Genomic DNA, 12,956 nt, shown 5'->3' with positions numbered 1-12,956 from the left:
CAAACGACCAAGAGGCGAGTCTGCTAGAATATGAGCATTTTATTCCCCGCAGCGTCGCCACAACCAGGTCTCATACTTACAACGGGTCTGGCTTATACTCACTCTACATGTTACCGGAACTGGGAGCCGTCAGTTCACGTAGAGCGGTTGCCAACAACCCACGCTCGGCGGTTAAACGTAACCCCGGAGCAGACTCCCGGGTCTGGCTTATACTCACTCTACATGTTACCGGAACTGGGAGCCGTCAGTTCTCGTAGAGCGGTTGCCAACAACCCACGCTCGGCGGTTAAACGTAACCCCGGAGCAGACTCACCGAACTGGAGACTTTTCCAGGTGATATACTCTTTTCCAGATATAAACATTCATGTGAACAGCAGAGCAAGGCTAAAAAACACATTCCATTCTGGTTACATACAGATAAGAAGATTCACACGGAGAGGTGTGTAATAAGATTCACACGGGACTAAGCAACACCTCCATTCCGGTTAGATTCACACATGTATTGGGACATAATTTTTAACCGTTTCACCACAGTAATTTATTGAATGAATGAATGTGGTTCAATTAATTTAATTATTGACTGACATTTGGTTGACTGAATGAAGATAGGTTAATTCATTAAATGTAAATCTGACATTGGATAATTCGAATGAATAAATGTGGTTTGGTTTGGCATATCAATGAATGCCGTTTGTTCATTGAAAGAATGAGTGGAAAATCATTGAATGAGTAATTAGATTCTTTGCATGTATAAAAATACATGTATAAATGTATAAAAATACAGTTTCATTGAATGAATGTTGTTTGTTTCATGCCTTTTTATAAAAATGAATGCAGTTTGAATCATTTGACTTGTAAATGGAGCCCCACTAAGTGCACATTATTTACGTTCGATGTTTGATTCACTAAATAAATAAATGCAGTTTGGTTCATTGTATGAATGAATGAATCCAACTTGATTCATAGAATGGAAGAATGAAGCTGGATTCATGGAATGAACAATTGAGGCTTGAAACATTGAATGTATTTTTGGGGCTTGGTTCTTTCAATGAACGAATGCTGTTTGATTCTTTCATGTATTGAAAGCCCTTTGATACATGGAATGGATGAATGAAGCTTGATTCACTTAATCCCTTGTGTGAGAATTACCGATATTGTTTAATTCATTGATTGTAATGTATGATTGACAATTGATTCACTGTAATTTATATCATTGCATGAATAAAGCTTGATTCATTGAATGAATGAAGATTGAAAACATTGAATGAAGAAGTGGAGTTTGATCCATTGAATAAATGAATGCATTGTGATTCATTGCATTAATAAGTGCTGTTTGTTACATTAAATGACAGAAAAATGTGACGTTCACGTAATGAATGAATAAACTTTAATTGAATGACTGCAGTTTTATATTCTGAATGAAACAATGACGTGTAATTTATTGAATGAATGAATGTGGTTCAATTCATTTAATTATTGACTGACATTTGATTGACTGAATGAAGGTAGGTTAATTCATTTAATGTAAATCTGGCATTGGATAATTTGAATGAATAAATGTGGTTTGGTTTGGCATATCAATGAATGCAGTTTGTTCCATTGAATGAATGAATGAAGCTTGATCATTGAAAGAATGAGTGGAAAATCATTGAATGAGTAAGTTGTGCTTGACTCACTGCATGAATGAGAGGAATTTGATTCATTGAATGTCATTTCATTAATTGAATAACTGAAAGAAGATGGGTTCATTTGCTTGTTTGCATGAAGGAATTAAGTTTGATGTATTCAATGAACGAACGCAGTTTGATCCTTTGAATGAATGAATGCAGTTTGATTGATTGTATAAGTGCCATGTGACATAGAATGAATTAAGTTTAGTTCATTTAAGAAATGAATAACGTTTGATGCATTGAATGAATGAGCGCAGTTTTAATGTATTAAATGTATTGCATGAAGGCATTATGCTTTTTGTTTTCATTTAATGAATGAAAGCAGTTGGATCTGTTGAATGAATGAGCATACTTTTCTATGCTGAATGCATGACTTCGATTCATTGAATGAATCAAGGCAGTTTAATTGATTTGACGTATGCCTCATTTTTGATTCGCTGAATGAATAAATGTGGTTTGATTCATTTAATGAATGAATGTCACTCAGTTAATGAAGTTTGGTTCATTTAATAAATGGTTAAAGTTTGATGCATCGAATGAATCACACCAGTTAGATGAAAAGAATGAACTAATGACGACTGATTCATTGAATGTTTGAATACAATTAGATTCATTGCATGTATAAAAATACAGTTTCATTGAATGAATGTTGTTTGATTCATGCATTTTAATAAAAATGATTGCAGTTTGAATCATTTGACAGGTAAATGGAGCCCCACTAAGTGCACTTCATTTACTTTCGATGTTTGATTCACTAAATAAACAATGTATGAATGAATGAATGCAGTTTGATTCATATTGAACAATTGAAGCTTGAATCATTGAATGTATTTTTGGGGCTTGGTTGTTACAATATACGAATGCTGTTTGATTCATTCATGTATTGAAAGCCCTTTGATACATGGAATGGATAAATGAAGCTTGATTCACTGAATCCCTTGTGTGAGAATTACCGTTATTGTTTAATTCATTGATTGTAATGTATGATTGACATTTGATTCACTGTAATTTACATCATTGCATTGAATGAATGAAGATTGAAACATCAAATGAAGAAGTGGACTTTGATCCATTGAATAAATGAATGCATTGTGATTCATTGCATTAATAAGTGCTATTTGTTACATTAAATGACTGAATAATATGACGTTCACTTAATGAATGAATAATGTTTGGTTGAATGACTGCAGTTTTATATACTGAATAAAACAATGACGTGTAATTTATTGAATGAATGAAAGTGGTTCAATTCATTTAATTATTAACTGACATTTGATTGACTGAATGAAGGTAGGTTAATTCATTTAATGTAAATCTGACGTTGGATAATTTGAATGAATAAATGTGGTTTGGTTTGGCATATCAATGAATGCAGTTTGTTCCATTGAATGAATGAATGAAGCTTGATCATTGAATGAATGAGTTGAAAATCATTGCATGAGTAAGTTGTGCTTGACTCACTGCATGAATGAGAAAAATTTGATTCATTGAATGTCATTTCATTAATTGAATGACTGAAAGAAGATGGGTTCATTTGCTTGTTTGCATGATGGAATTAAGTTTAATGTATTCAATGAACGAATGACGTTTGATCCTTTGAATGAATGAATGCAGTTTGATTGATTGTATAAGTGCCATGTGACATAGAATGAATTAAGTTTAGTTCATTTAAAAAATGAATAACGTTTGATGCATTGAATGAATGAGCGCAGTTTTAATGTATTAAATGAACGTATGAAGTTTGATTCATTGAATGAATGAATGTAGCTGGTTTCATTGAATATTTGAGTGGAGTTTCATTCATTGAATGATAAAAAGCAATCTGTTTCATTGAACGAATGAATGTTACTTGATTCATTGAATGATTTATTGCCTTTGATTCATTGCATGAAGGCATTATGCTTTTTGTTTTCATTTAATGAATGAAAGCAGTTGGATCTGTTGAGTGAATGAGCATACTTTTCTATGCTGAATGAATGACTTCGATTCATTGAATGAATCAAGGCAGTTTAATTGATTTGACGTATGCCTCATTTTTGATTCGCTGAATGAATAAATGTGGTTTGATTCATTTAACGAATGAATGTCACTCAGTTAATGAAGTTTGGTTCATTTAATTAATGGTTAAAGTTTGATGCATCGAATGAATCACACCAGTTAGATGAAAAGAATGAACTAATGACGACTGATTCATTGAATGTTTGAATACAATTAGATTCATTGCATGTATAAAAATACAGTTTCATTGAATGAATGTTGTTTGTTTCATGCCCTTTAATAAAAATGATTGCAGTTTGAATCATTTGACATGTAAATGGAGCCCCACTAAGTGCACTTCATTTACGTTCGATGTTTAATTCACTAAATAAACAATGTATGAATGAATGAATGCAGTTTGATTCATAATGAACAATTGAAGCTTGAATCATTGAATGTATTTTTGGGGCTTGGTTGTTACAATATACGAATGCTGTTTGATTCATTCATGTATTGAAAGCCCTTTGATACATGGAATGGATAAATGAAGCTTGATTCACTGAATCCCTTGTGTGAGAATTACCGATATTGTTTAATTCATTGATTGTAATGTATGATTGACATTTGATTCACTGTAATTTACATCATTGCATTGAATGAATGAAGATTGAAAACATTAAATGAAGAAGTGCAGTTTGATCCATTGAATAAATAAATGCATTGTGATTCATTGCATTAATAAGTGCTATTTGTTACATTAAATGACTGAATAATATGACGTTCACTTAATGAATGAATAAAGTTTGGTTGAATGGCTGCAGTTTTATATACTGAATAAAACAATGACGTGTAATTTATTGAATGAATGAAAGTGGTTCAATTCATTTAATTATTAACTGACATTTGATTGACTGAATGAAGGTAGGTTAATTCATTTAATGTAAATCTGACGTTGGACAATTTGAATGAATAAATGTGGTTTGGTTTGGCATATCAATGAATGCAGTTTGTTCCATTGAATGAATGAATGAAGCTTGATCATTGAATGAATGAGTGGAAAATCATTGAATGAGTAAGTTGTGCTTGACTCACTGCATGAATGAGAAAAATTTGATTCATTGAATGTCATTTCATTAATTGAATGACTGAAAGAAGATGGGTTAATTTGCTTGTTTGCATGAAGGAATTAAGTTTGATGTATTCAATGAACGAATGACGTTTGATCCTTTGAATGAATGAATACAGTTTGATTGATTGTATAAGTGCCATGTGACATAGAATGATTTAAGTTTAGTTCATTTAAAAAATGAATAACGTTTGATGCATTGAATGAATGAGCGCAGTTTTAATGTATTAAATGAACGTATGAAGTTTGATTCATTGAATGAATGAATGTAGCTGGTTTCATTGAATATTTGAGTGGAGTTTCATTCATTGAATGACAAAAAGCAATCTGTTTCATTGAACGAATGAATGTTACTTGATTCATTGAATGATTTAGTGCCTTTGATTCATTGCTTGAAGGCATTATGCTTTTTGTTTTCATTTAATGAATGAAAGCAGTTGGATCTGATGAATGAATGAGCATACTTTTCTATGCTGAATGAATGACTTCGATTCATTGAATGAATTAAGGCAGTTTAATTGATTTGACGTATGCCTAATTTTTGATTCGCTGAATGAATAAATGTGGTTTGATTCATTTCATGAATGAATGTCACTCAGTTAATGAAGTTTGGTTCGTTTAATTAATGGTTAAAGTTTGATACATCGAATGAATCACACCAGTTAGATGAAAAGAATGAACTAATGACGACTGATTCATTGAATGTTTGAATACAATTAGATTCATTGCATGTATAAAAATACAGTTTCATTGAATGAATGTTGTTTGTTTCATGCCTTTTTATAAAAATGAATGCAGTTTGAATCATTTGACATGTACATGGAGCCCCACTAAGTGCACATTATTTACGTTCGATATTTGATTCACTAAATAAATAAATGCAGTTTGGTTCATTGTATGAATGAATGAATCCAACGTGATTCATAGAACGGAAGAATGAAGCTGGATTCATGGAATGAACAATTGAGGCTTGAAACATTGAATGTATTTTTGGGGCTTGGTTCTTTCAATGAACGAATGCTGTTTGATTCTTTCATGTATTGAAAGCCCTTTGATACATGGAATGGATGAATGAAGCTTGATTCACTGAATCCCTTGTGTGAGAATTACCGATATTGTTTAATTCATTGATAGTAATGTATGATTGACCGTTGATTCACTGTAATTTACATCATTGCATGAATAAAGCTTGATTCATTGAATGAATGAAGATTGAAAACATTGAATGAAGAAGTGGAGTTTGATCCATTGAATAAATGAATGCATTGTGATTCATTGCATTAATAAGTGCTATTTGTTACATTAAACGACAGAATAATGTGACATTCACGTAATGAATGAATAAACTTTGGTTGAATGACTGCAGTTTTATATTCTGAATGAAACAATGACGTGTAATTTATTGAATGAATGAATGTGGTTCAATTCATTTAATTATTGACTGACATTTGATTGACTGAATGAAGGTAGGTTAATTCATTTAATGTAAATCTGACGTTGGATAATTTGAATGAATAAATGTGGTTTGGTTTGGCATATCAATGAATGCAGTTTGTTCCATTGAATGAATGAATGAAGCTTGATCATTGAATGAATGAGTGGAAAATCATTGAATGAGTAAGTTGTGCTTGACTCACTGCATGAATGAGAAAAATTTGATTCATTGAATGTCATTTCATTAATTGAATGACTGAAAGAAGATGGGTTAATTTGCTCGTTTGCATGAAGGAATTAAGTTTGATGTATTCAATGAACGAATGACGTTTGATCCTTTGAATGAATGAATGCAGTTTGATTGATTGTATAAGTGCCATGTGACATAGAATGAATTAAGTTTCGTTCATTTAAAAAATGAATAACGTTTGATGCATTGAATGAATGAGCGCAGTTTTAATGTATTAAATGAACGTATGAAGTTTGATTCATTGAATGAATGAATGTAGCTGGTTTCATTGAATATTTGAGTGGAGTTTCATTCATTGAATGACAAAAAGCAATCTGTTTCATTGAACGAAATGAATGATTTATTGCCTTTGATTCATTGCATGAAGGCATTATGCTTTTTGTTTTCATTTAATGAATGAAAGCAGTTGGATCTGATGAATGAATGAGCATACTTTTCTATGCTGAATGAATGACTTCGATTCATTGAATGAATTAAGGCAGTTTAATTGATTTGACGTATGCCTCATTTTTGAATCGCTGAATGAATAAATGTGGTTTGATTCATTTAATAATGTCACTCAGTTAATGAAGTTTGGTCCGTTTAGTTAATGGTTAAAGTTTGATGCATCGAATGAATCACACCAGTTAGATGAAACGAATGAACTAATGACGATTGATTCATTGAATGTTTGAATACAATCAGATTCTTTGCATGTATAAAAATACAGTTTCATTGAATGAATGTTGTTTGTTTCATGCCTTTTTATAAAAATGAATGCAGTTTGAATCATTTCACATGTACATGGAACCCCACGAAGTGCACATTATTTACATTCGATGTTTGATTCACTAAATAAATAAATGCAGTTTGGTTCATTGTATGAATGAATGAATCCAACTTGATTCATAGAATGGAAGAATGAAGCTGGATTCATGGAATGAACAATTGAGGCTTGAAACATTGAATGTATTTTTGGGGCTTGGTTCTTTCAATGAACGAATGCTGTTTGATTCATTCATGTATTGAAAGCCCTTTGAGACATGGAATAGATGAATGAAGCTTGATTTACTGAATCCCTTGTGTGAGAATTACCGATATTGTTTAATTCATTGATTGTAATGTATGATTGACATTTGAATCACTGTAATTTACATCATTGCATGAATAAAGCTTGATTCATTGAATGAATGAAGATTGAAAACATTGAATGAAGAAGTGGAGTTTGATCCATTGAGTAAATGAATGCACTGTGATCCATTGTATTAATAAGTGCTATTTGTTACATTAAATGACAGAATAATATGATGTTCACTTAATGAATGAATAAAGTTTGGTTGAATGACTGCAGTTTTAATAACTGAATAAAACAATGACGTGTAATTGTTTTAAAAAATTCTCAAGGTCAGGTTCATAGGAGAGTAGTCTGACACAGAACAAACGACCAAGAGGCGAGTCTGCTAGAACATGAGCATTTTATTCCCCGCAGCGTCGCCACAACCAGGTCTCATACTTACAACGGGTCTGGCTTATACTCACTCTACATGTTACCGGAACTGGGAGCCGTCAGTTCTCGTAGAGCGGTTGCCAACAACCCACGCTCGGCGGTTAAACGTAACCCCGGAGCAGACTCCCGGGTCTGGCTTATACTCACTCTACATGTTACCGGATCTGGGAGCCGTCAGTTCTCGTAGAGCGGTTGCCAACAACCCACGCTCGGCGGTTAAACGTAACCCCGGAGCAGACTCACCGAACTGGAGACTTTTCCAGGTGATATACTCTTTTCCAGATATAAACATTCATGTGAACAGCAGAGCAAGGCTAAAAAACACATTCCATTCTGGTTACATACAGATAAGAAGATTCACACGGGGAGGTGTGTAATAAGATTCACACGGGACTAAGCAACACCTCCATTCCGGTTAGATTCACACATGTATTGGGACATAATTTTTAACCGTTTCACCACATTCCACTGCTTGGCCCAATACATGTGTTACATTATGCTTAATTCAGTTCAATTCGTTTCAGTTAATTTCAGTTCAGTCAATTCAGTGTAGTTCAATTCAGCTCAGTTCAGGTCTGTTCAGTTCAATTCAATTGTGTTCAATTCAGTTCCGTCCATTTCAATTCAATTTAGCTCAGTTCCATTTTGTTCCGTTCAATTTGATTCACTTCAGTTCAATTCAGTTCAGTTCCACTCAGTTCAGTTCAGTTCAATCCCATTCAATTCTGTTAACTCCGCTTCAGCTTTTTGGACATGCCCACATCCTCCGCTGTACCCCAGGCAAGGGGTTCTTCGGCAGGACTGGGATCCTCTCAAGGGTGGACAGCAGCGACCCTGGGGTTCCTCCGGTCGCCCCCCACCATTTCTCAAACAAACTGCCACGTCATGCCACGGTCCATGCCATCCCGGGACGGTCGGGACCTCCACAGTTTGTTCTTCTGGTTTCTTTGTCTTTTTCCAAAACATTGTTCTGTATCAAAATCTCTCCTCAATTGCGATTGACCCTGCTCGCAGCGCCAAAATGTTTTAAAAAATTCTCAAGGTCAGGTTCGTAGGAGAGTAGTCTGACACAGAACAAACGACCAAGAGGCGAGTCTGCTAGAATATGAGCATTTTATTCCCCGCAGCGTCGCCACAACCAGGTCTCATACTTACAACGGGTCTGGCTTATACTCACTCTACATGTTACCGGAACTGGGAGCCGTCAGTTCACGTAGAGCGGTTGCCAACAACCCACGCTCGGCGGTTAAACGTAACCCCGGAGCAGACTCCCGGGTCTGGCTTATACTCACTCTACATGTTACCGGAACTGGGAGCCGTCAGTTCTCGTAGAGCGGTTGCCAACAACCCACGCTCGGCGGTTAAACGTAACCCCGGAGCAGACTCACCGAACTGGAGACTTTTCCAGGTGATATACTCTTTTCCAGATATAAACATTCATGTGAACAGCAGAGCAAGGCTAAAAAACACATTCCATTCTGGTTACATACAGATAAGAAGATTCACACGGAGAGGTGTGTAATAAGATTCACACGGGACTAAGCAACACCTCCATTCCGGTTAGATTCACACATGTATTGGGACATAATTTTTAACCGTTTCACCACAGTAATTTATTGAATGAATGAATGTGGTTCAATTAATTTAATTATTGACTGACATTTGGTTGACTGAATGAAGATAGGTTAATTCATTAAATGTAAATCTGACATTGGATAATTCGAATGAATAAATGTGGTTTGGTTTGGCATATCAATGAATGCCGTTTGTTCATTGAAAGAATGAGTGGAAAATCATTGAATGAGTAATTAGATTCTTTGCATGTATAAAAATACATGTATAAATGTATAAAAATACAGTTTCATTGAATGAATGTTGTTTGTTTCATGCCTTTTTATAAAAATGAATGCAGTTTGAATCATTTGACTTGTAAATGGAGCCCCACTAAGTGCACATTATTTACGTTCGATGTTTGATTCACTAAATAAATAAATGCAGTTTGGTTCATTGTATGAATGAATGAATCCAACTTGATTCATAGAATGGAAGAATGAAGCTGGATTCATGGAATGAACAATTGAGGCTTGAAACATTGAATGTATTTTTGGGGCTTGGTTCTTTCAATGAACGAATGCTGTTTGATTCTTTCATGTATTGAAAGCCCTTTGATACATGGAATGGATGAATGAAGCTTGATTCACTTAATCCCTTGTGTGAGAATTACCGATATTGTTTAATTCATTGATTGTAATGTATGATTGACAATTGATTCACTGTAATTTATATCATTGCATGAATAAAGCTTGATTCATTGAATGAATGAAGATTGAAAACATTGAATGAAGAAGTGGAGTTTGATCCATTGAATAAATGAATGCATTGTGATTCATTGCATTAATAAGTGCTGTTTGTTACATTAAATGACAGAAAAATGTGACGTTCACGTAATGAATGAATAAACTTTAATTGAATGACTGCAGTTTTATATTCTGAATGAAACAATGACGTGTAATTTATTGAATGAATGAATGTGGTTCAATTCATTTAATTATTGACTGACATTTGATTGACTGAATGAAGGTAGGTTAATTCATTTAATGTAAATCTGGCATTGGATAATTTGAATGAATAAATGTGGTTTGGTTTGGCATATCAATGAATGCAGTTTGTTCCATTGAATGAATGAATGAAGCTTGATCATTGAAAGAATGAGTGGAAAATCATTGAATGAGTAAGTTGTGCTTGACTCACTGCATGAATGAGAGGAATTTGATTCATTGAATGTCATTTCATTAATTGAATAACTGAAAGAAGATGGGTTCATTTGCTTGTTTGCATGAAGGAATTAAGTTTGATGTATTCAATGAACGAACGCAGTTTGATCCTTTGAATGAATGAATGCAGTTTGATTGATTGTATAAGTGCCATGTGACATAGAATGAATTAAGTTTAGTTCATTTAAGAAATGAATAACGTTTGATGCATTGAATGAATGAGCGCAGTTTTAATGTATTAAATGTATTGCATGAAGGCATTATGCTTTTTGTTTTCATTTAATGAATGAAAGCAGTTGGATCTGTTGAATGAATGAGCATACTTTTCTATGCTGAATGCATGACTTCGATTCATTGAATGAATCAAGGCAGTTTAATTGATTTGACGTATGCCTCATTTTTGATTCGCTGAATGAATAAATGTGGTTTGATTCATTTAATGAATGAATGTCACTCAGTTAATGAAGTTTGGTTCATTTAATAAATGGTTAAAGTTTGATGCATCGAATGAATCACACCAGTTAGATGAAAAGAATGAACTAATGACGACTGATTCATTGAATGTTTGAATACAATTAGATTCATTGCATGTATAAAAATACAGTTTCATTGAATGAATGTTGTTTGATTCATGCATTTTAATAAAAATGATTGCAGTTTGAATCATTTGACAGGTAAATGGAGCCCCACTAAGTGCACTTCATTTACTTTCGATGTTTGATTCACTAAATAAACAATGTATGAATGAATGAATGCAGTTTGATTCATATTGAACAATTGAAGCTTGAATCATTGAATGTATTTTTGGGGCTTGGTTGTTACAATATACGAATGCTGTTTGATTCATTCATGTATTGAAAGCCCTTTGATACATGGAATGGATAAATGAAGCTTGATTCACTGAATCCCTTGTGTGAGAATTACCGTTATTGTTTAATTCATTGATTGTAATGTATGATTGACATTTGATTCACTGTAATTTACATCATTGCATTGAATGAATGAAGATTGAAACATCAAATGAAGAAGTGGACTTTGATCCATTGAATAAATGAATGCATTGTGATTCATTGCATTAATAAGTGCTATTTGTTACATTAAATGACTGAATAATATGACGTTCACTTAATGAATGAATAATGTTTGGTTGAATGACTGCAGTTTTATATACTGAATAAAACAATGACGTGTAATTTATTGAATGAATGAAAGTGGTTCAATTCATTTAATTATTAACTGACATTTGATTGACTGAATGAAGGTAGGTTAATTCATTTAATGTAAATCTGACGTTGGATAATTTGAATGAATAAATGTGGTTTGGTTTGGCATATCAATGAATGCAGTTTGTTCCATTGAATGAATGAATGAAGCTTGATCATTGAATGAATGAGTTGAAAATCATTGCATGAGTAAGTTGTGCTTGACTCACTGCATGAATGAGAAAAATTTGATTCATTGAATGTCATTTCATTAATTGAATGACTGAAAGAAGATGGGTTCATTTGCTTGTTTGCATGATGGAATTAAGTTTAATGTATTCAATGAACGAATGACGTTTGATCCTTTGAATGAATGAATGCAGTTTGATTGATTGTATAAGTGCCATGTGACATAGAATGAATTAAGTTTAGTTCATTTAAAAAATGAATAACGTTTGATGCATTGAATGAATGAGCGCAGTTTTAATGTATTAAATGAACGTATGAAGTTTGATTCATTGAATGAATGAATGTAGCTGGTTTCATTGAATATTTGAGTGGAGTTTCATTCATTGAATGATAAAAAGCAATCTGTTTCATTGAACGAATGAATGTTACTTGATTCATTGAATGATTTATTGCCTTTGATTCATTGCATGAAGGCATTATGCTTTTTGTTTTCATTTAATGAATGAAAGCAGTTGGATCTGTTGAGTGAATGAGCATACTTTTCTATGCTGAATGAATGACTTCGATTCATTGAATGAATCAAGGCAGTTTAATTGATTTGACGTATGCCTCATTTTTGATTCGCTGAATGAATAAATGTGGTTTGATTCATTTAACGAATGAATGTCACTCAGTTAATGAAGTTTGGTTCATTTAATTAATGGTTAAAGTTTGATGCATCGAATGAATCACACCAGTTAGATGAAAAGAATGAACTAATGACGACTGATTCATTGAATGTTTGAATACAATTAGATTCATTGCATGTATAAAAATACAGTTTCATTGAATGAATGTTGTTTGTTTCA

Source organism: Chiloscyllium plagiosum, unplaced genomic scaffold, assembly GCF_037043375.1.
Source record: "Chiloscyllium plagiosum isolate Xiang-an unplaced genomic scaffold, Cpla_swu_hap1 HiC_scaffold_3, whole genome shotgun sequence".
NCBI classification, from domain to species: domain Eukaryota; kingdom Metazoa; phylum Chordata; class Chondrichthyes; order Orectolobiformes; family Hemiscylliidae; genus Chiloscyllium; species Chiloscyllium plagiosum.
This window is presented reverse-complemented; position numbering follows the sequence as displayed.